The following is a 24,429-nucleotide window of genomic DNA, read 5'->3' on the forward strand; positions in this document are numbered from 1 at the left end:
ATCTACTGCAGTCTAAAATTGAGTGCAATGTTCTACGAAGGCGTTGCCGATTCCCTGTTGCGCTGTTAGGCGCCTGCCATCGTTCGTGTCTACGGCATGTACCAGCGTCCTCCGTCATCTTTTGCTTTCGTTGATGATGTGACACGTCGCTGGGCATTCTCCTGTAACCCAGTCTAGTGTCCGTGCCCTGACTACTGCACATTTGCCCTAATGGTGTTACAAGCAATACCATTATAGTATTCCGACATTAATAGATGTGGTGGAAAGTGATTCTACAATCTTTATTGGGCGAATTGCCGTCTCTAATCGAAGTGCTTACCTTCTTAATGATCAGCATTATTGTTGAGACTGCTTGTCACTGAGCTGCTCATTATGGCAGTGGTTCAGCGCTTGGAGGTGTGGTTGTGTGGCAGCGACTGACAACGCCCACTGATCAAACAGTGCGGCAGTGACTACAGACGGCCGCCGGGTAAATGCATTACAACATTCTCCATTCTGAATGTTTATCCTCTTCTCCAAATGTCAACACAAATTTTACCACATCTGCAAAGGTAGCTTATTTCATCTCTGTATGATGGCTTTTTTCGACGAATGAAACTTATACATACTTTAGTGAGTGCATACGTCCATTTTCTCATGACTTAGACGTCTCTGCTTGGGTTCATGACGGTCAGAAATGTATTCTTCCATGCTTACCACAGTGTCTGGGTCATTTCTTCCCACAGCCTTTTACCTTTTGTGTGTTCTTCCGTGTGAGCTACACATTGAGACTTCCCCCTGAGGTGGAGTGTGAAGCCCCGAGGAGAAGGAGTAACATGTTTCTGGCAGTCCAGTACAAGCACATATTCTGTACAGTTCTCTGTTTAGTTTCAGAAAAGGTATGCACATCACTAGTAGAAGCACATGCTACATCCATTGTGGACATGTTCAGTGGAAATGAAAAATATGACTGCTGAACTCCACAAGCTACGTGGTAACACATGCAGCCTACATGTTGTATTTAAATGCCTGTCACCGAACGGCCGCATAGTTATTCTGCTCAGCCATAAGTTAAATTCTGCATGTTCAGCACCTACACGAACTTCATGTTATTGTTACACTGTCAGCTGGTTGCCATATTCTTTCTCTGTGGTGGAATATGTATTATATACACTTTGTGAAATAGTTCACTGTCTCACAAGCAGTCAGTTGCATTATGATGTCAGCCTCATGTGCCGGCCGCTGTGGCCGAGCGGTTCTAGGCGCTTCAGTCTGGAACCGCGCGACCGTTATGGTCGCAGGTTCTAATTCTGCCTCGGGCATGGATGTGTGTGATGTCCTTAGGTTTAAATAGTTCTAAGTTCTTCTGGACTGATGACCCCAGATGTTAAGCCCCATAGTGCTCAGAGCCATTTGAACCAGCCTCATGTGGGTCACATTCTCATTCGTCATTCCTGAAATAGACCTTATGACTTAAAAAACCACATGAGAAATGATTGCTACGGATCGCAGCCTGCTTGTAACTGGTTATTAGATCAGATCATGATGAAAGCTTGCTATCGGATACTGCTTGACTCTGATATATTTCATTGTATTTATGAATTTAGACTTCACCCCATACATATTACAACAAGAAACATTGCATGAAACCCCTCCGTAACTTGGCCATAATCTCAAACAAAATACATCCGGTCTGTAACAAAATATCTGCGAGTCTACAGCATTCACCGTCATCACGGCTGTTATCACTGCAAGAGCACATCTCTCTTCTACAGCGTTAGCTAATAGTCCGTAAAGTTTCGCCAATGCAGTTGCGTCTTATGTTAGGGCACTCGAATTGTAGCTTGTCTGAGACTGTCAGCTGAGTTGAAACGAGTCGGTCAAGAGTAGCCAAATTGTGTGAGGGTGCTACTTCAAATTATACAAATGAACAGGGGTCACAGTCTAAATTGCCCTGTCTTAGTCTCCCTCAAATAGTAGTGTTCCACAGATGAAAAACTGAAGTTGACCACAACCGTTACCAGCACAAATACCCGTATTGCTAGTACCATAGCTCACGTCCTAATCTCAGAGGGCCCTCCACATGAATTAAATTGGTGTTTCAATATACACTACAATATAATGGTGCAGATATTTATACAGAATTAAAATTGAAAGCATTCTCAATTACACTGCAGTGTGTCTAGGTTTGAAAATCTGTACAAAATTAGCAGCCACTGTAGCTTACCCCTAATGGTATCTGCTACCTTACTCGCTGAGCTACAATTCTCAAGCGTGTATATACATATACAGCGTGGTCCATTGATAGTGATCGGACCAAATATCTCACGAAATAAGCGTCAAACGCAAAAACTACAAAGAACGAAACTTGTCTAGCTTGAAGGGGGAAACCAGATGGCGCTATGGTTGGCCCGCTAGATGGCGCTGCTATAGGTCAAACGGATATCAAGTTTTTTTAAATATGAACCCCCATTTTTTATTACTTATTCGTGTAGTACGTAAAGAAATATGAATGTTTTAGTTGGACCACTTCCTTCGCTTTGTGATAGATGGCGCTGTAATAGTCACAAACGTATAAGTACGTGGTATCACGGAACATACCGCCAGTGCGGACGGTATTTGCTTCGTGATACATTACCCGTGTTAAAATGGACCGTTTAACAACTACGGAAAGGGTCGACATCGTGTTGATGTATGGCTATTGTGATCAGAATGCCCAACGGGCGCGTGTTATGTATGCTGCTCGCTATCCTGGGCGACATCATGCAAGTGTCCGGACCATTCGCCGGACAGTTACGTTATTTAAGGAAACAGGAAGTGTTCAGCCACATGTGAAACGTCAACCACGACATGCAACAAATGATGATGCCCAAGTAGGTGTTTTAGCTGCTAATCCGCACATCAGTAGCAGACAAATTGCGCGAGAATCGCGAATGTCAAAAACTTCGGTGGTGAGAATGCTACATCAATATCGATTGCACCCGTACCATATTTCTATGTACCAGGAATTGCATGGTGACGATTTTGAGCGTCGTGTACAGTTCTGACACCGGGCACAAGAGAAATTACAGGACGATGACAGATTTTTTGCACGCGTTCTATTTAGCGACGAAGCGTCATTCACCAACAGCGGTAACGTAAACCGGCTTAATATGTAATATAGGGCAACGGAAAACCCACGATGGCTGCGACGAGCGGAACATCAGCGACCTTGGCGGGTTAATGTATGGTGCGGCATTATGGGAGGAAGGATAATTGGCGCCCATTTTATCGACGGCAATCTAAATGGTGCAATGCATGCTGATTTGCTATGTAATGTTTTACCGGTGTTACTACAAAATGTTTCACTGCATGACAGAATGGCGATGTACTTCCAACGTGATGGATGTCCGGCACATAGCCCGCGTGGGGTTGAAGCGGTATCGAATAGCATATTTCATGACAGGTAGATTGGTCGTCGAAGCACGTTCACCGGATCTGACGTCCCCGAATTTCTTTCTGTGGGGAAAGTTGAAGGATATTTGCTATCGTGATCCACCGACAGTGCCTGACAACATGCGTCAGCGCATTGTCAATCCATGTGCGAACATTACGGAAGGCGAACTACTCGCTGTTGAGAGGAATGTCGTTACACGTATTGCTGAATGCATTGAGGTTGGCGGACATCATTTTGAGCATTCATTGCATTAATGTGGTATTTACAATTAATCACGCTGTAACAGCATGCGTTCTCAGAAATGATAAGTTCACAAAGGTACATGTATCACACTAGAACAACCGAAATAAAGTGTTCAAACGTACCTACGTTCTGCATTTTAAATGTAAAAACTTACCTGGTACCAACTGTTCATCTAAAATTGTGAGCCATATGTTTGTGACTATTACAGCGCCATCTACCACAAAGCGAAAAAAGTGGTCCAACTACAACATTCATACATCTTTACGTATTTCACGAATATGTAATAAAAAATGGGGGTTCCTATTTTAAAAAAACTGTTGATATCCGTTTGAGATATGGCAGCGCCATCCAGCGGGCCAACCAAAGGGCCATCTGCTTTCCTCCTTCAAGCTAGACGAGTTTCGTTCTTTGTAGGTTTTTCGTGGTCCAGGTAAAACATTCATATTTCTTTACGTACTACACGAATGTGTAATAAAAAAAGGGGTTCTTATTTTTAAGAAAAACGTAGTTGATATCCGTTTGACCTATGGCAGCGCCATCTACCGGGCCAACCATAGCACCATCTGGTTTCCCCCTTCAAGCTAGACAAGTTTCGTTCGTTGTAGTTATTTCGTTTGACGCTTATTTCACGAGATATTTGGCCCGGTCACGATCAATGGACCACAGAAATTCACTGCTTCGTGCCCGATAAGGAAACTGAGTGCCATGTAATGGCACGATGTCACTTTTCAGTCGTTTCTCCGACGGTTATTTCTGTCAGTCCCCTGTGCGTTTCTCTGCCACCACCTGCCGCTGTCTGCCACATCCTACCACTTGAGACGTCATTTTGTCTGCCGTATTATTACGCCTTTGTAGTCCAACCAGAACGGACAGCGAATTTCAATGCTCCATCAAGTGCTGACGCGGATATATTTAGCGAAGTGCAGCAACAGACGTTGTAAGAGGTGTGGCCTGCATCACAGTGTCGAATATTGTTAATGAATTGTAGGAGAAGATTGTAGCGTTGTATATCATTAACCGGTTGTGGTAATACCCAAAGTTGGGTTGCGCAATGTGTTCGGTGTTGTTGATACACTCGCAGCTGTATTTCTGTTGTCATGTACTTCCACCATCTTCTGATGGTCCTTTCACGAGGGATGAACTTATTCAGTGTCAGAGTTCCATAATATGTGACTGTGCAATGCCTGACTGTTTTTGTAAATATATGTGTATGTGCATGTATCATGTAAGTGCACTTTAGAAAAAGCCATGTGACTGAATTAGTTCCATTTGGTCACGAGGTTGTTTAGGTATTGATCATGATTTACCGGTTTTTTTCCGTACAGGATAGTTATCGTGATCTGAATCATTATACTTCTCCGTAACAGGACAGGGATATTCGATTTTATTTTAGGTTCTGTACTTTCCGACCGGAATTCGTTAAGGAAGGCTCTAGGACTCTAGGACATGGGTGCAAATATTTCAATGGCTCTGAGCACTCTGAGGTCATCAGTCCCCTAGAACTTAGAACTACTTAAACCTAACCAACCTGAGGACATCACACACATCCATGCCCGAGGCAGGATTCGAACCTGCGACCGTAGCGGTCGCGCGGTCCCAGACTATAGCGCCTAGAACCGCTCAGCCACACCAGCCGACAGGGACATGAGAAATGGTTGAATTGGGACAGAAGAGAGAAGTACATGCTGGTGGTTTGGCGGTCCGAGTACAGACTGGGAGCTGGAGTGTTCCATGGTACTATGCAGCCTGTGTCAGATGGATCTTTAAGGTTTAAAGAACTGAGTATTTTACTACACTGCGCTCATTGACGGTATTTACAATAAATTCTGCAAATGTCACATAACGGTCATCGTGTTGTATCCAGGAATTAATAGCAATTTTGTACCCCTAGGTAGGGCTCGAGGGTGGATCCACCATGTGTTACTTTCCGGATAAGTTTCGAACATGACTGTTAGTTTAAAATAATTAATAGGTGGCATCTGCTAGCCCTGCAGAAGCCTCTACGAAAATATTCTCTTATGGACTGAATTCTCCGTGTATCGCTCTATATGATATCATTACGTTTTTGTTTCTATGAGCTGGAAATGGCGGACTGTTCGCATGGCGATGCCCGTGATGGATTACTGCAGATGACGGTGGGTGGTGAGAAGTTCATCAGATCCCGAGACGTGAGGGAGATGACTGCTAGTCGCGTGAAAGCTGGTGAAGTCATTTTAGAGCTGGGCGCCGAGCGGCTGCGGTGCAGAAACTGCCGGCTGCAGACGGCAGCGGCCGCGCCAGCCTCCAGGCATCACGTGAGGAGCTCCTGGCGGCCGACCGTTCTGCAAGGCGAAGTGCCACTGAAGACCCACGCGTTTTCCCCAAGTGCAAGTGTGTGTCTCAGACGTGTTGCACTCGTAACATACTGAATAGCACGGTTTTCTGTGTTATTAATTACCACGAAATATGATGCGGTCTTTTGGGGACACGTTTCTTAGTCTCTGAAGCCCAATCAGTGGCTCAAATGGTTCTGAGCACTGTGGGACTTCTGAGGTCATCAGTCCCCTAGAACTTAGAACTACTTAAACCTAACTAACCTACGGACATCACACACATCCATGCCCGAGGCAGGACTCGAACGCGGTTCCAGACTGTAGCGCCTAGAACCGCTCGCCCACTCCGGCCGGCCCCAATCACTGATTTTTGTTTTCCTAAAACCGCTACTGTACAGCTCTCTCTCTCTCTCTCTCTCTATGTGTGTGTGTGTGTGTGTGTGTGTGTGTGTGTGTGTGTGTGTGTGTGTGTGTGTGTCCGCCAGACACATTTACATACAAAAATTTTTATGACACATTTTTGTAGGGCATCGTTTGTGAACCAGGCATGTTTTACTAGTAACATATTGAGCAGGAGTGTTTTTTGTATTTTTATTTTCGCGAAATATGACGCGGTTTTAGGAAGCGCGTTTTTCAATCTGTGGAGCAAAATCAGTCATTTTTGTTTCCTGCAGCCCCTGCTTTTCAGGTGTGCGTGTGTGTGCCACACATATTTCACTACAAAACTTTTTATAACAATCTCTTATTATGTCGCGCTTTTTCCCAGAAGCATTCCTGTCTCAGGCCCGTTTTACTCATAACATAGTAACCAGGAGTGTTTTTTGCGTTCTTACCTATGAGAAATGTGACGCGGTTTTTGCGGGACGCGTTTTTTAAACCTTTATGGACTTTACCAGTTATTATGACGCGAAATATGACGTGGATTTGATTTCAAATTTTGGGTTCAAATGGCTCTGAGCACTATGCGACTGAACTTCTGAGGTCATCAGTCGCCTAGAGCTTAGAACTAGGTAAACCTAACTAACCTAAGTACATCACACACATCCATGCCCGAGGCAGGATTCGAACCTGTGACCGTAGCGGTCTCAAATTTTGGGGTAGTCTCATTTCTATTGTACCTACTTAGTCTACATCCTAAAGATAGCCGATTTTCGACAACATTTATTTAAACAGGCAATAAAACTTGGCTATGATATTTCATGTAGATTGATCCGATGTAGAAGAGCATTTTAGAATCATTTTGCCACAATCAACACGAAAATGTAGCCCTCAATTTCAATGATTGTAGAATGGCAGCGACATTGTATCATTGGTAATTATTACTCTAAAAACTAAACTAAACTCCCACAGAACAGGCTATGAAGGCGCAAATGTACCGACCGGCCGTCATGTCATCCTCACCCACAGGCGTAACTCGATGCGGATATGGAGGGACATATGGTCTCCCTACCGCTCTGCTGGCCGTATTGCAGTTTACGAGACTGGAGCCTCTTCTTCTCAGACAAGTAGCTCCTCACATGTGCTGAGTGCACACCGTTTGCCAACAGTACTCGGCAGGCCGGATGGTCACCCATCCAAGTGCCCACCAGCGCTTAACTTCGGTGATCTGACGGGAACCGGTGTTACCACTGCGGAAAGGCCGTTAGTTATTACCCTAACCACGACAGTTAGATAATTATTAGTAATTATTTGCCTGTAATTGGGTAATAACATCCACGATATTGCTCCCTTGCTCAATTGCTTGAAAAGGAGGATGGGGAGGGGTTGGTGTGGGGTAGGTTGTGAAGGTGGTTGTCCAGCAAACAGAGAGGGAAGAGTGCTGATGGTGCGGGAGGATGAGTGGTGGTTGGAGGGACTGCCGGTGGTACGAGTGGGTTGGGGGTGGTTCACCTCTACCTTGACCCTGGGGGAGCAAATACTTCATTTGCAGAAAAGAAAAAACATTAATCAGAGTGGCCTGCTGTTGGTTCTGCCCCATCACTTTTATCCATTTTCCCGCTATGCGACTGAGTACCCTAGGATAGGGTGGTCGCGCTGTAACCACGATGTCAGCCAGAAGCTCAAATGTCGGCTCGAGTACTCTAATAATACTAATGTCGTGTGACGAGGGCCTCCCGTCGGAGACATCGTTCGTCACGCGCAAGTCTTTCGATTTGACGCCACTTCGGCAACTTGCTCGTCGATGAGGATGAAATGATGATGATTAGGACAACACATCACCCAGTCCCTGAGCGGAGAAAATCTCCGACCCAGTCGGGAATCGAACCCGGGCCCTTAGGATTGACAGTCTGTCGCGCTGATCACTCAGCTAACGAGGGCGGACTCGAGTACTCTGACAGTTCTTAATCCAAACCTCTGACATGGCTGTCACGATGCTTCAATTTATATCGCATAAGGTGTCGCAAAAGGTCTCAACAGGGTCACTGATTAGTTTGTGGTACACCACATGCTTATGTTAGAGAAGCGGATTCCAGTCATATCCTGTGCATTAGTTTCAATTTCTTCTCTTATAAATTGTTCCACTTCAAATGCCTTCAGTCATGCAAATTCATTACTCAAGCTCATGTTGGTGGTAGATTGTCGGTACAAATGAGCAATTATGGATCGGAAATGCAAGCAGTAGCGAAGAGTAGTAGGAAGGAGACAACCGCGCGTGCGCAAAGCTCCACGGCAGGAACATAGAGACGCATGCAGCTGCGCGCACTACCCTAACGTGCCTTCCGTCAGACACGGAGTGTGGGTGAATCCACTAAGTGCCGCAAGTAGGAAGGATAACTGGCGGGGGACACAACATCCGTAGTATGTGGACATGTTGAGAAACTTGGTCTGACCCGGGTTTGAATCCCGGTTTGGCACACATTTTCAACCTTCCTCATTGATTTTAATTAACGCCCACTCGCAGCCAGTGTATGTGGTCCCTTAGTGTCGTAGAAACATTTCTGTTATGTGACACAAATGCTACAGGCATACCGTTTATCAGCTAGGGGCATTATTTGGAGAGTCATCCCACCTCTCGCATGAAATAGTCACCACAGGGCATGTATATATTGACAGAGAGTCAGTCCAAACAAGAGTCCTCTGTTTTAACGACGGCGCCACCTGGCTAGATCGATACTCCAGTGTCATTTGTCTTTGTGTATCATATGGTAATTAGTAACGGATTTACACATTACGGTTTTCTGCGTAGGGAAATCGAAGGGCACTTTTCTCATCAGTGTAAGTGCGTAGCAATTGTGAAATAATTTATTGCTAAGTTCCTGTTTACGTAAGCTTCAAAGTTGCATGTTTCAACCTGCTGTGCTCAAGAAGCATGGCCCCTCACGTATATGGCAGATGTCTAGCGCTGGGGAAATATTGAAACTATTAAGAAGAGTTGGAACCCCGCAAAAAGTAAAAAAAATACCTTTTTCTTTCTTAAGCCTATAAAATAATTTGGAATTTTCTGCTTAAAATGTTCCAAATTTGTTAAGAAAGTGTAACTAGAAACTTTTTTTTTCAAAATTCTGTATATGTTCAGGAGAAATAATCCTACCTCTGACGTGTTCGTATTCAAATCTAGCACTTGCGAAAACGTTAGATGCAGAAGGCTGTGTATTTCATTCTCCTGTTGTAGAAACTTTCGTCTTCCAGTTGGAACCATTATCATTGCAACCAACTGTGTTCCGCCGGCCTTTGTGACCGAGCGGTTGTAGGCGCTTCAGTCTGGAACCGCGCGACCGCTACTGTCGCAGGTTCGAATCTTGCCTCGGGGATGGATGTCTGTGATGTCCTCTTAGTTAGGTTTAAGTATTTCAAAGTTCTATGGGACTGATGACCTCAGATGTTAAGTCCCATAGTGCTCAGAGCCATTTGAACCAACTGTGTTTCAGTTCATTTTTTGACCTGTGAGTTAGCGTTTCGAATTTAGAGTTTCGTTCGCGCCTCGTTAGGATTTCGGCATCTGTCTTTTTTTTACTTTTAGTGCTGGCTGACATTGATTCTATTGGCTCTACGATCCCTTGGAGTGCATTATTATTAAAAAGCATAAGTTCTACTGGAATCGGTTTACAAACCCCTTTTGTGTAAGCGCTTTTGCTTCAATTTCTCATCGTTCTCGCAAAATACATACATGTAATTACCTACTGGACTTCCTTATCGCTACAAAAATTCTATCTCAGTGGTTATTACAGAAGCAGTTAAGCCAAGGTGACTTTTGGCATGCCAGTCATCTCAGAAAAGGTCTTCATGGTTGTACACAAAATCAAAACGGGTTGTTCAACAACTTCATGTGAACTCGTGTACCAAAGAATATATTTATGAGGATAAAATCTGAAAGGAGGGATCAGTTATTCTGTTATTTCATTCACTAATGGTCATCTAAGTACCTTAAAGGTCGTGTAAAGACCTGACATTATTCCTGGTGTTAGCACCATCAAAAGTCCTCAGCTTCTGGACAAATTGCGATTAATTGAGGCTCAGTGTGCAGCTGAATTTAATACAAAGAAAGCAAGGGCAGCAAGAAGAATAAAGCTTCTAGGTAAAGATGAAACACTAAGAGGTGACCTGCTGCACATTTTTGATAATGAAATAAGAGATATTTAAGAATTTTCATTATTACTTCAGTTGCATCTCTCAGCATTTGACGTTTTCAGTGTTATGCGTACCTTTATCTAATAAACTACTAAAGCGTTTTCAGAAACGCTATTAAGCTGTTTAATTGCGCCACTTAACTAAAATCATGGCAATAATCTCTGAATCAGACAGATTTAAACGAAATTTTCTCCTGTTAGAAATGTCTTATGGGTAAGGAATTCATATATATACCAACATAAAATAAACATCGATTCTAATTCAGTTCAAAATTTCAGTGTGCTCGATATAACAGCTCCACAGGAAAAAGGTACATAACTATATCAAACAGCGAGATAGGGATTTACAACTCGAGTTTATGGCATATGAGACGATTATACACGCCGAGGTTGGCACGGATATGATTGTAAGTAGCTGTAGCTGAACAGCGCCACATGGGAAATGTATCCGCATTTCGTTCCATCACAATGTTTGGATTTTGAAACGATATAACTATCTTCGATGGAGCAAGAAAAGTTGCGTAGCCGTGTCCGAATTGAGATCGAGACCACCGGTCTATTTCCACGCTTCATGTTTAATGTTCAGTGACACGAGGCGGAATGCCACTGTGGTATCATCAGACACTTGGCTGTACCAAAAGATGGAAACTGGATTTGTCAGTATTATTACGCTTTCTTCCTTTTGAATCAGATTTTTATCTGCGTGAATCACTGAGGACAGTAATTCTCATTGGCGGAGAAACGCTTATTCTCTTCTTCTACATCTTTGTTGCATCTATTTCAAGGCTGTGTCAGAGATACGGTCCAAAACTCGCACGAAAAAATCTGTTTTTCCCCGTTTTATTTTCCGTCGTAGTACTCACACAGATGTGCCGAAGAAACTGGTTTAGGCCTGTATATTCATATACCGAAATATGTAAACAGGTAGAATACGGCGCTGCGGTAGGCAACGCCTATATAAGACAACAAGTGTCTGGCGCGGTTGTTAGATCGGTAACTTCTCCTACATTGGCAGGTTATAAAGATTTTAAAAAATGGCTCCAAGCACTATGGGACTTAACATCTGAGGCCATCAGTCCCCTAGAACTTAAAACTACTTAAACCTAACTAACCTAAGGACATCACACACATCCATGCCCGGTGCAGGATTCGAACCTCCGACCGTAGCAGCCGCGTGGTTCCGCACTGAAGCACCTAGAACCACTAGCCACATAGGCCGGCTATCAAGATTTAACTGAGTTTGAACATGATGTTATAGTCGGTGCACGAGCGGTGGGACACAGTATCTCCGAGGTAGCGATGAAGTGGCGATTTTTCCATACGACCGTCTCACGAGTGTACCGTGGATATGAGGAGTCCGCTAAACCATCTAATCTCCGACGTCGCTGCAGCAGGAAAAAAATTCTGCATGAATGGGTCCAAAGATGGCTGAAGAGAACCGTTCAACGAGTGAGAAGTGCAATCCTTCCGCGACTTGTTGCGGATTTCAGTCCTGGGCCATCAACAAGTTTCAGCGTGCGAACCACTCAACGGAACATCATCGATATGGGATTTCGGAGCCGAAGGGCCACTCGTGTACCATAGATGACTGCACGATGCAAAGCTTTAAGCCTCGCGTGGACCCGTCAACACTGACATTGGACTGCTAATAACTGGAAACATGTTATCTGTTCGGACGAGTATGGTTTTAAATTGTATAGAGTGGATGGACAAGTAGGAGTATGGAGCAACCTCGTGAATCCATGGACACTGCATGTCAGCAGGGGACTGTTCAAGCTGGTGGAGGCTGTGTAATGCTGCGGGGTTCGTGCAGTTGGAGTGATGTGGGACCCCTGAGATGTCTAAATACGAGTCTGACAGGTGACACGTGCGTAAGCATGCTGTCTGATCACCTGCACCCATTCATGTCCATTGTGCATTCCGACGGACATGGGAAATTCGAGCAGGACATTGCGACACCCCACACATACAGAATTGCTACAGAGTGGCTTCAGGAACACCCTTCTGAGTTTAAACACTACCACTGGCAACCAGGCGATGAATGCGTTTGTGTAGACTACCAGCGACTCAGTGTAGCGAAAATGTTATTCATCCGAACAGACACGTTTATGTCAATCGACTGTCGAATTCCAATGGTACATCCCCATTACAGTCACTGCTGACGATGTAGGTACGTCAACATGGTACAACAACCGAGTTAGAAAACTACTGCGGAAGCAAAGGGAACTTCACAGCAAACATAAACATAGCTAAAGCCTTGCAGACAAACAAAAATTACGCGAAGCGAAATGTAGTTCAATGAATTCGAAAGTAAAGTTCTATGTACTGACTTGTCAGAAAATCCTAAGAAATTTTGGTCATATGTCAAAGCGGTAGGTGGATCAAAACAAAATGTCCAGACACTCTGTGACCAAAATAGTACTGAAACACAGGATGGCAGACTAAAGGCCGAAATACTAAATGTCATTTTCCAAAGCTGTTTCACAGAGGAAGACTGCATTGTAGTTCCTTCTCTAGATTGTCGCACAGATGACAAAATGGTAGATATCGAACTTGACGACAGAGGGATAGAGAAACAATTAAAATCGCTCAAAAGAGGAGAGGCCGCTGGAGGTGATGGGATACCAGTTCGATTTTACACAGAGTACGCGAAGGAACTTGCCCCCCCCCCCCCCCCTTCTTGCAGCGGTGTACCGTAGGACTCTAGAAGAACGTAGCGTTCCAAAGGATTGGAAAAGGGCACAGGTCATCCCCGTTTTCAAGAACGGACGTCGAACAGATGTGCAGAACTATAGACTTATATCTCTAACGTCGATCAGTTGTAGAATTTTGGAACACGTATTATGTTCAAGTATAATGACTTTTCTGGGGACTAGAATCTACTCTGCAGGAATCAGCATGGGTTTCGAAAAAGACGATCGTGTGAAACCCAGCTCGCGCTATTCGTCCACGAGACTCAGAGGGCCATAGACACGGGTTCACAGGTAGATGCCGTGTTTCTTGACTTCCGCAAGGCGTTCGATACAGTTCTCCACAGTCGTTCAATGAACAAAGTAAGAGCATATGGACTATCAGACCAATTGTGTGATTGGATTGAAGAGTTCCTAGATAACAGAACGCAGCATGTCATTCTCAATGGAGAGAAGTCTTCCGAAGTAAGAGTGATTTCAGGTGTGCCGCAGGGGAGTGTCGTAGGACCGTTGCTATTCACAATATACATAAATGTCCTTGTGGATGACATCGGAAGTTCACTGAGGCTTTTTGCGGATGATAGTGTGGTATATCGAGAGGTTGTAACAATGGAAAATTGTACTGAAATGCAGGACGATCTGCAGCGAATTGACGCATGGTGCAGGGAATGGCAATTGAATCTCAATGTAGACAAGTGTATGTGCTGCGAATACATAGAAAGAAAGATCCCTTATCATTTAGCTACAATATAGCAGGTCAGCAACTGGAAGCAGTTAATTCCATAAATTATCTGGGAGTACGCATTAGGAGTGATTTAAAATGGAATGATCATATAAAGTTGATCGTCGGTAAAGCAGATGCCAGACTGAGATTCATTGGAAGATTCCTAAGGAAATGCAATCCGAAAACAAAGGAAGTAGGTTACAGTACGCTTGTTCGCCCTCTCGTTGAATACTGCTCAGCAGTATGGGGTCCGTACCAGATAGGGTTGATAGAAGAAATAGAGAAGATCCAACGGAGAGCTGCGCGATTCGTTACAGGATCATTTAGTAATCGCGAATCCGTTATGGAGACGATAGATAAACTCCAGTGGAAGACCCTGCAGGAGAGACGCTAAGTAGCTCGGTACGGGGCTTCGTTGAAGTTTCGAGAACATACCTTCACCGAGGAGTCAAGCAGTATATTGCTCCGTCCTACGTATATCTCGCGAAGAGACCATGAGGATAAAATCGGAGAGATTAGCGCCCACACAGAGATATACCGACAATCCTTCTTTCCACGAACTATACGAGACTGGAACTGAAGGGAGAACCAGTAGAGGTACTCAAAGTACCCTCCGCCACACACTGTCAGGTGGCTTGCGGATTATGGATGTGGATGTAGATAGATGTAGATGTGGACACGTACATGTGGTCTGCTGCGGAGCTCCATTTTCGACAATGTACGATGTACAGCGAGCTCTGAAACACTTAAGCGTGCTCCAGCATCTATCCTGTTTTACAGAGTAGGTCGTAGACTTCCAACTATCTTGCAACCATTTAGCGACTGCGTTAGTTTCACTGCCCGCATACCTCTTTCTGTAGACACTCACGACAGTAGCGCATTGAGCTTAACTGTTTGCTAGAAACACATTCACAGGTTCTGCTTAATTATTATCTGCCATTTGTCGAAGTTGCTTATCTCAATGGATTTCGCGATTTGCAGCCCATACCTTCGCTACGGTTATCCTTCGTCCGTGTATGCTCCGCTTACATTGTGTGTATTGTGTTCTGAACCGGGGAACTGGAAACGACGGAGAGGCTTCGTCCCCCTATAAAATAAATAAAATAAATAAATAAATATATTGTTATTTAAATATTAATTATTCTATCTGTATGATGGTGATTGTGATTGCAATTGTATTTGCTTATCTGGAACGTGGACGTTTAATTATTCGGTATCAGACGCTTGACAATGGCTTTTTCGTAAAGGCAATGTTACTCGTAGTTGACCGTGAAATAAAACTGAATAATCGGACTTCGTAATTAAATCGTTTCCAAAGACTGCTGCGGTAGGTGCGGACTCATAATCTAAATCTCAATATTACAATAATTTGCCAGCCATGCCAATACGTCGTACAGAGGTGATTGTCTACTAAACATAAAAAAGTTACACAGTTAGTTAAATCAGATATATTCAATGAATAAGCCTACAGTTCATAATCCTACTTACTTTTATAAATATAAATTCTTTACAGAATCGAGTGCCTAGTGTGTTTGCAACTCGCAGTATTCTTCTATAACATGAAATATGGCGGTGTGCCAGACAATAAAATAAAATACGTGCTTCTCGCACCACTTCTACCAGAGCTCTCCCTTTCTTAATCAAACATAAGAGTAACGTAATTGTGCTTTTGTTTTATCAGCGACACAGCGCTGCAGTTGTGTGCCATAGGCTTTATTTACTTGTCACTGATTATTTATTTAATTAATATTTCGCGATTCCGAGGAAACTCACGCTCGGCATGCAAATGTGCCTTTATATTGCCCCCTGAATTGCGAGGCGAAAGGACACACCTGCAGGCGAGCAATTCACCTAAAGGCACAAGAAAATCTAAGTTATCTACAACTATTTACATGATTTACATTACACATTATACACATTATATACAAAATTTGAATGACGCGGGTGCGCCGTAAAAGTTCTAATGTTGGCAGATAGAGTGCGCGCATGCGCAGAAGCGTCTGTGTAACTGCGGCACTGCCGTTATATCGTACAGTTAGATCACGCGGCACAGTATTGCAGATCATATTGTTCGTGTGCAGAATGTGTGTATCATACTCGAATGTATATTGGTTTCTGAACTGTACATTTTGACTGATATTTTCGTTACATTCAGACTGTAGTTGATCGGTGAATTGTCTCATGGGTGCAGTGACGGATTGTACTGCGTCACTGATCAGCTGTTTGTTATTAGTAATGTATTGCGCTACGGAGTCGTGCACAATTGTTGGTAAATTTTCACGTAAGCATCTATCAAAATGTTTGTCTTTGTTCTCAACCCAATCATGAAATTCTTTATTAATATTTTGAAAATGAGCTGTGGCATCTGATTGTAAGATGTCAGTCAGGTGTTGTTCAACATTGTCAAATTTATTCTGTACGTCAGTAATTCGTTTTTCAAGATTGTCATGTACTGAAGGATATGTTTGAATTTGTTCAGTAAGAATTTCACATGTGACATTAAGGTTTTTTACTTGTGTCTGTAAAAGTGCTACGTCAGTTGTAGTCTTTTCTTGTCTCGTATTGAGCTGGGAAAATTTAGTACTGAGTTCGGTCATCTGTTTGGTCAGTGTGGCGTCTATAAGTTCCACACGCTTACATAAAGTGTCATTACCTATCTTGATTGCTATGAGATCAGATTTGATTTCGTCATTTTGTGTTTTTAACTGTTCATTTTGTGTCTCTAATTGTGCCTTTAAGGTTGCCATGTTTTCGGCGTTTTGTTTCATTAGCATTTGTAACATGTCGGCAATGTTTACCGTTTGCAAGGTCTCTGCCCCCGCCGCGTCATTAGACGTGACGTCATGCATTAACATGGGCTCTGATTGAGATTTTGAAATTTTTGTAGTGGACGGCCTATCGTCAAAATTTTCGTCAACACTTGCGTCAATGTTTGATGAATCGTCACTACCGGTTGCTGTCGTAAAGTCATTTTCTAACACTTGTCTCACGTCCGAGTCGGATTGCGTCTGAATAGTACGTCCTTGCTGTTCCATTTTTGCGTATTGTTTTCTAGTTATTACCATGCCACACGTGATATATGTTTCAAGAAAATTTTTGACACTGATTTTAAAATAAAATGTAGTTGAGCATGAATCGCTCGTAGCAACAATGGCTGTCTGTTAATTTAAAAATATAAACTGAATTTGAGATTATTGGTAATGGCTGCTGGCCATGTTACATGATATCGTACAGAAGTCGGCCATATTGTACACTCGTGTATTGGTATTGTTGCATACGTTATTGTTTAGGGAAAAGTACTGAGAATGAAATTTATCACTGAAACTGTTATGCAGAAAAGAAACACTACAGAATTTACTGAAAAGCTAATACACTGAATTATACGTCTGGTCAAGCCTGCTAATGCAAAGATGCTGCGTCTTACCTTATTTTGCTGGAAGCTTCTTTGCATCTTCCGGCAAAATTTCAGAATTGGAAAATATCTTCAGATTTTGTTATCTCTCATACATTGACGTCCAGGTCCAGAAAGTTGATTTTTTACATGAAACAAAGAGAACAATGTAACAAATGACAAAATAACAAGTCCGACACGCAGTCGCCAATATAAAATAAATAAAATATGTTATTTTAAATATGTTAATTATTCTATCTGTATGATGGTGATTGTGATTGCAATTGTATTTGCTTATCTGGAACGTGGACGTTTAATTATTCGGTATCAGACGCTTGACAATGGCTTTTTCGTAAAGGCAATGTTACTCGTAGTTGACCGTGAAATAAAACTGAATAATCGGACTTCGTAATTAAATCGTTTCCAAAGACTGCTGCGGTAGGTGCGGACTCATAATCTATATCTCAATATCACAATAATTTGCCAGCCATGCCAATACGACGTACAGAGGTGATTGTCTACTAAACATAAAAAAGTTACACAGTTAGTTAAATCAGATATATTCAATGAATAAGCCTACAGTTCATAATCCTACTTACTTTTATAAATATAAATTCTTTACAGAATCGAGTGCCTAGTGTGGTTGCAACTCGCAGTATTCTTCTATAACATGAAATATGGCGGTGTGCCAGACAATAAAATTAAATACGTGCTTCTCGCACCACTTCTACCAGAGCTCTCCCTTTCTTAATCAAACATAAGAGTAACGTAATTGTGCTTTTGTTTTATCAGCGACACAGCGCTGCAGTTGTGTGCCATAGGCTTTATTTATTTGTCACTGATTATTTATTTAATTAATATTTCGCGTTTCCGAGGAAACTCACGCTCGGCACGCAAATGTGCCTTTATACCCCCGTCGCCCTCACTGGTTCATAACCCCGCAACAGGCGGCAGCAGTCCACCCACCGCACCGCGGGCCCACACCGAACCCAGGGTTATTGTGAGGTTCGGCCCCCAGTAGACCCCCCCTCCCTCCGGGAACGTCTCATACCAGACGAATCCGCTTACATACTTTTCTTCCGCGACACCTGCACACTCTACAAAGCGGCATATAATGTCCAGATGGTCAATCGTCACAATATTATGGCTGCTCATTGTATGAGCACTGGGAGTTTGAAACTACGGCTGAAGATGGAAACGTCTGTTTCACGATTGGAATCCACAGTGGACTGATTTCGTAAGCAGAAGGAACGCGACATCGGGAGGCTCAGCAAGGATACAAGTGGCCATCGAAGGGCTGGAGCGAGGTACGCCACTCTGAGCGGCGCATCGCCGACAGCGAAGTGTGGACTGAGCACAGAGGCTCCCTGCTGTGGGCGGCGGCACTCGTTACGACTGATGAACAGCCGCGGAGAGCCGGGGCGGCCCTTTTCGCGCAGCAATTCCGCAGCGGTGCGCTGGGCCCCGGGACACGCCGGGGGACTTCCACCAGCCCCGCACTGCACGCTGTTCCCCACTGAGGGGATTCCAGAAACAAGTGCCGCAGCGGAGACCCCGATCCCCAAAAGGCAGAGACGTGGTGTTTACGTACAATCGCATGTAAAACCCAGAAGATTTGTATTAAACTCAGTACATTACCAGTAGAAATGAAATACGAGCGTGACTTAAAGCCAGCCTAGTGTACCCGCTCCTCTTAAATAGTAGAAAACGAAATGTTTTGAAAAAAAAATTACGGGTTGTCACCTACTGTCAGTACGGAACAGAGTAACAACATGTTACACTATAATCTGTGTCTTGCTCCTTCATACAACAAATCAAACCCGAGAGGAGACTGACACACTTTTTAAACGACGTCCACCAAAGGAATATAATATTACCTTCACCCACAGTTGTAATGGACGATATATACCTAAAATTTTAATACACTACTGGCCATTAAAATTGCTGCACCAAGAAGAAATGCAGATGATAAACGGGAACTCACTGCACAAATATATTATACTAGAACTGATTACATTTTCACGCAATTAGAGACCATAGGTCCTGAGAAATCAGTACCCAGAACAACAACCTCTGGTCGTAATAACGGCCTTGATACGCCTGGGCATTGATTCAAACAGAGCTTGGATGGCGTGTACAGGTCCAGCTGCCCATGCAGCTTCAACACGATACCACAGTTCATCAAGAGTAGTGGCTCGCGTATTGTGGCGAGCCAGTTGCTCGGCCACCATTGACCAGACGTTTTCAGTTGGTGAGAGATCAGGAGAATGTGCTGGCCAGGGCAGCAGTCGAACATTTTCTGTATCCAGAAAGGCCCGTACAGGACCTGCAACATGCGCTCGTACATTATCCTGCTGAAATGTTTGGTTTCGCAGGGATCGAATGAAGGGTAGAGCCACGAGTCGTAACACATCTGAAATGTAACGTCCACTGTTCAAAGTGCCGTCAATACGAACAAGAGATGACCGAGACGTGTAACCAATGGCACTCATACCATCACGCCGGGTGATACGCCAGTATGGCTATGACGAATACAAGCTTCCAAGGTGCGTTCACCGCGATGTAGCCAAACACGGATGCGATCATCATGATGCTGTAAACTGAACCTGGATTTATCGGAAAAAATGACGTTTTGCCATTCGTGCACCCAGGTTCATCGCTGAGTACACCATCGCAGGCGCTCCTGTCTGTGATGCTGCGTCAAGGGTAACCGCAGCCATGGTCTCCGAGCTGATATTCCCTGCTGCTGCAAATGGCGTCGAACTGTTCGTGCAGATGGTTGTTGTCTTGCAGACGTTCCCATCTGTTGACTCACGGATCGAGACGTGGCTGCACGATCCGTTACAGCTATGCGGATAAGATGCCTGTCATCTCGACTGCTAGTGATACGAGGCCGTTGGGATCCAGCACGGCGTTCCGTATTACCCTTCTGTACCCACCGATTTCATATTCTGCTAACAGTCATTGGATCTCGACCAACGCGAGCACCAATGTCGCGATACGATAAACTGCAATCGCGATAGGCTATAATCCGACCTTTATCAAAGTGAGAAACGTGATGGTACGCATTTCTCCTCTTTACACGAGGCATCACAACAACGTTTCACCAGGCAACGCCGGTCAACTGCTGTTTGTGTATGAGAAATCGGTTGGAAACTTTCCTGATGTCGTCACGTTGTAGGTGTCGCCACCGGCGTCAATCTTGTGTGAATGCTCTGAAAAGCTAATCATTTGCATACCACAGCAACTTCTTCCTGTCGGTTAATTTTCGCGTCTGTAGCACATCTTCGTGGTGTAGCAATTTTAATGCCCAGTAGTGTAATAAGAATGTTGCGTCGTAAAGTCAAGTACCGGCACGCCAGTCGGGAACGACAAACAGAGAAGGCTGTGAGATGTGAGCCAATTGCACGTTGACTGGGCCTCCCTCCACGACGACAACGCAACAGCAGCGGCCTCTATGTGAGGAGGACATAAGCGCCACGACCGGCTGGTGACGGCCAGTTGAATAGCAGCTTGAAGACTAGCGACTTGGATAGCAGCGCCAACGCTAATCACTTCGCTTGTACTCTCTATATAGCACAGACTTGGTATTTTTTATTCTGAACATTCATTATTTTATATGCCGTCCTTTGCTTGCGACGCATCTGTGTAATAGTTAAGTATTGTAATTTTCTTTTTGTAATGAAATTCATTAAATCGACTTGTTTGATTGTTGTCTAGTGAACCGAGTATGCAGGTCTCCTAGGCACTACAGAGAAGAATGATGTTGTGCTTTTCTGTAGGAAGTCTCGTTTGATGTAGTTGTAGACACTGACATATCTTGCGCAAAACTCTTCACTCCTGCAACCTTCTTCCACTGCAGCCTGCTACTGAATTCATTCGTTGGTGTGCCTCGACGTTTGTTATACCCGAGACATCCCTCCATTATCAAAGTGACGATCCTTCGCGGCCTCACGATGTGTCTTACCAACAGATTTCTTCCTTTAGTCAAAGTGTGCCGCAAATTTCTCCTCTCCCCAGTTCGATCTAGAATCTCCTCATTAGTTATTCGATATGCCTGTGTAATCTCAGCATTCTGTGTAGCACCATATTTCAAGAGCTTATAATCCCAAATGAAGCAGGTGTTGACAGATGTGAAAATTACCGAACTATTAGTTTAATAAGCCATGGCTGCAAAATACTAACACGAATTCTTTACAGGCGAATGGTAAAACTGGTAGAAGCCGACCTCGGGGAAGATCAGTTTGGATTCCATAGAAATGTTGGAACACGTGAGGCAATACTGATCCTAAGATTTATCTTAGAAAATAGATTAATGAAAGGCAAACCTACGTCTCTAGCATTTGTAGACATAGAGAAAGCTTTTGACAATGTTGTCTGGAATAGTCTCTTTCAAATTGTGAAGATGCCATCGGTAAAATACAGGCAGCGAAAGGCTATTTACAAATTTTACAGGAACCAGATGACAGTTATAAGAGTCGAAGGGCATGAAAGGGAAGCAGTGGTTGGAAGGGAGTGAGACAGGGTTGTAGCCTATCCCCAATGTTATTCAATCTGTATATTGGGGAAGCAGTAAAGGAAACAAAAGAAAAATTCGGAGTAGGAATTAAAATCCATAGAGAAGAAATAAAAACTTTGAGGTTGGCCGATGACATTCTAATTCTGTTAGAGACACCAAAGGACCTGGAAGAGCAGCTGAACGGAATGGACAGTGTCTTGAAAGGAGGATATAAGATGAACATCAACAATAGCAAAACGAGGATAATGGAATGTAGTGGAATTAAATCGGGTGATTCTGCGGGAATTAGATTAGGAAATGGGACGCCTGAAGTAGTAAATGAGTTTGCTATTTTTCTGGAGCAAAATAACTGATGATGGTCGAAGTAGTGAGGATATAAAATGTAGACTGGCAATGGCAAGGAAAGCGTTTATGAAGAAGAAAAATTTTGTTAACATCGAGTATAGATTTAAGTGTCATGAAGTGGTTTCTGAAAGTATTTGTATGGAGTGTAGCCATGTATGGAAGTGGAACGTGGACGATAAATAGTTTAGACAAGAAAAGAATAGAAGCTTTCTAAATGTGGTGATACAGAAGAATGCTGAAGATTAGATGGGTAGATCACATAACTAATGAGGAGGTATTGAATAGAATTGAGGAGAAGAGGAGCTTGTGGCACAAGTTGACTAGAAGAAGGGATCGGTTGGTAGGACATATTGTGAGACATCGAGGGGTCACCAATTTAGTATCGGAGGGCAGCGTGGAGGGTAAAAATCGTAGAGGGAGACCAAGAGATGAATACACTAAGCAGATTCAGAAGGATATAGGTTGCAGTAGGTACTGGGAGATGAAGAAGCTTGCACAGGATAGAGTAGCATGGAGAGCTGCATCAAACCAGTCTCTGGACTGAAGACCACAACAACAACAACAACAACAACATGTTCTCTTCTTGTCGGAACTGCTTACCATAACATGGTTATTTTCGTATGAGCCTGCACTCCAAATAGCTTCGGGAAAGGCCTCTTATCATTTGCACTTACATCAGATATTAACTAGCTCCTGTAATTCTGAAATATTTTTCTTGTTCAAATCAATATGAATTTTATGTCCTGTCTATAGTGCCCGTCATCAGTTATTTTGGTACCCTAATATCAATAATTATCTACTGCATTCAGTGCTCATTTCAAACTAGTTTCTTTAGCATCGCCGGTTTTATTCGAATGCATTCATTTACCCTGGCGTTACATATGTTGACGTCCTTCTGATAATCCCCTTCTCAAGACGTTATCCGTAATGTTCAAGCGATCTTACGCTGTTTGCAACATTGCTACGCTCCTCGTTTTAGGATAAGATCCAACAAATACGGATTTAAAAATTCACATATTTTGAAATGCACTTGTCGAAATATTTGAGATATACTTGCGTAAATTCGGCAGTTTCATAATTTATGTGGCATAAAATCGAAGTGTGCACTCACTGTGCTCAGAGCTTGCAGACTGCGGCTACCAGTGGCAGCAATAAATGTTCAAATGTGCGTGAATTCCCAAGCAAGCAAACTGCTGAGGTCATCGGTCCTTAGTGTTACACACTCTTAAACTGACCTATGCTAAGAACAACGCACACCCCTATGCCCGAGGGAGGACCCGAACCTCCCACGGGGGGGTCCGCGCAGTCCGTGACATGTCGCCTTAAACCTCGCGGCCACTCCGCGCGGCTTGGCAGCAATACCGCCGTAACTGCGCAGGAGTCTGGTGACCTCTGTAACGGATTAAGGTACAGAAGTCAGTATCAGTAAACTCATACGTGACCAATACATTGATTTCTGTAATTTAATGCTACAACTTCATGTTGCGTCGCCCTACGTTAGAGTAAGCCAGCACGGTTACACCTGTCTAATATCATACAGGGCCCCCGCGAGCACACAGGAAATCCGCAACACGACGTGGCGTGCACCCGTCGAATGTCTGAAATAGTGCAGGAGGTAACTGACACCATCAATCTTCTGAACAGCACGTTGCAAGGCATCCCAGAGATGCTCAATATTGTTCATATCTGGGGAATTAGGTGGCCATCGAAAGTTTTTAAACTCAGAAGAGTGTTCCTGGAGCCACTCTGTAGCAATTCTGGATATGTGGGGTGTCGTACTGTCCTGCTGGAATAGTCCAAGTCCATCGGAATGCACAATGGATATGAACGGATGCAGATGATCAGACAGGATGCTTGCGTACGTGTCACTTGGCACTGTCGTATCTAGGCGTATCAGGGGTCTACCATACGACTTCAACTGCACACGCCCCACTCCATTGCAGAGCCTCCACCAGCTTGAACAGTGCCCTGCTGATGTGCAGGGTCCATGGATTCATGTTCTCCCCATACACGTCCATCCGCTCGATACAAATTGAAACGAGGCTCATCCGACCAGGCAAAATGTTTCCGGTCATTAACAGGCCAATGTCAGTGCTGACATGCACAGGCGAGGCGTAAAGCTTCGTGTCGTGCATACGAAAGCCCATATCGATGATTTTTCGTTGGCACTTGTTGATGGCACAGCGCTGAAATCTGTAGCAATTTGCAGAAAGTTTGTCCTT

Source organism: Schistocerca piceifrons, chromosome 3, assembly GCF_021461385.2.
Source record: "Schistocerca piceifrons isolate TAMUIC-IGC-003096 chromosome 3, iqSchPice1.1, whole genome shotgun sequence".
NCBI classification, from domain to species: domain Eukaryota; kingdom Metazoa; phylum Arthropoda; class Insecta; order Orthoptera; family Acrididae; genus Schistocerca; species Schistocerca piceifrons.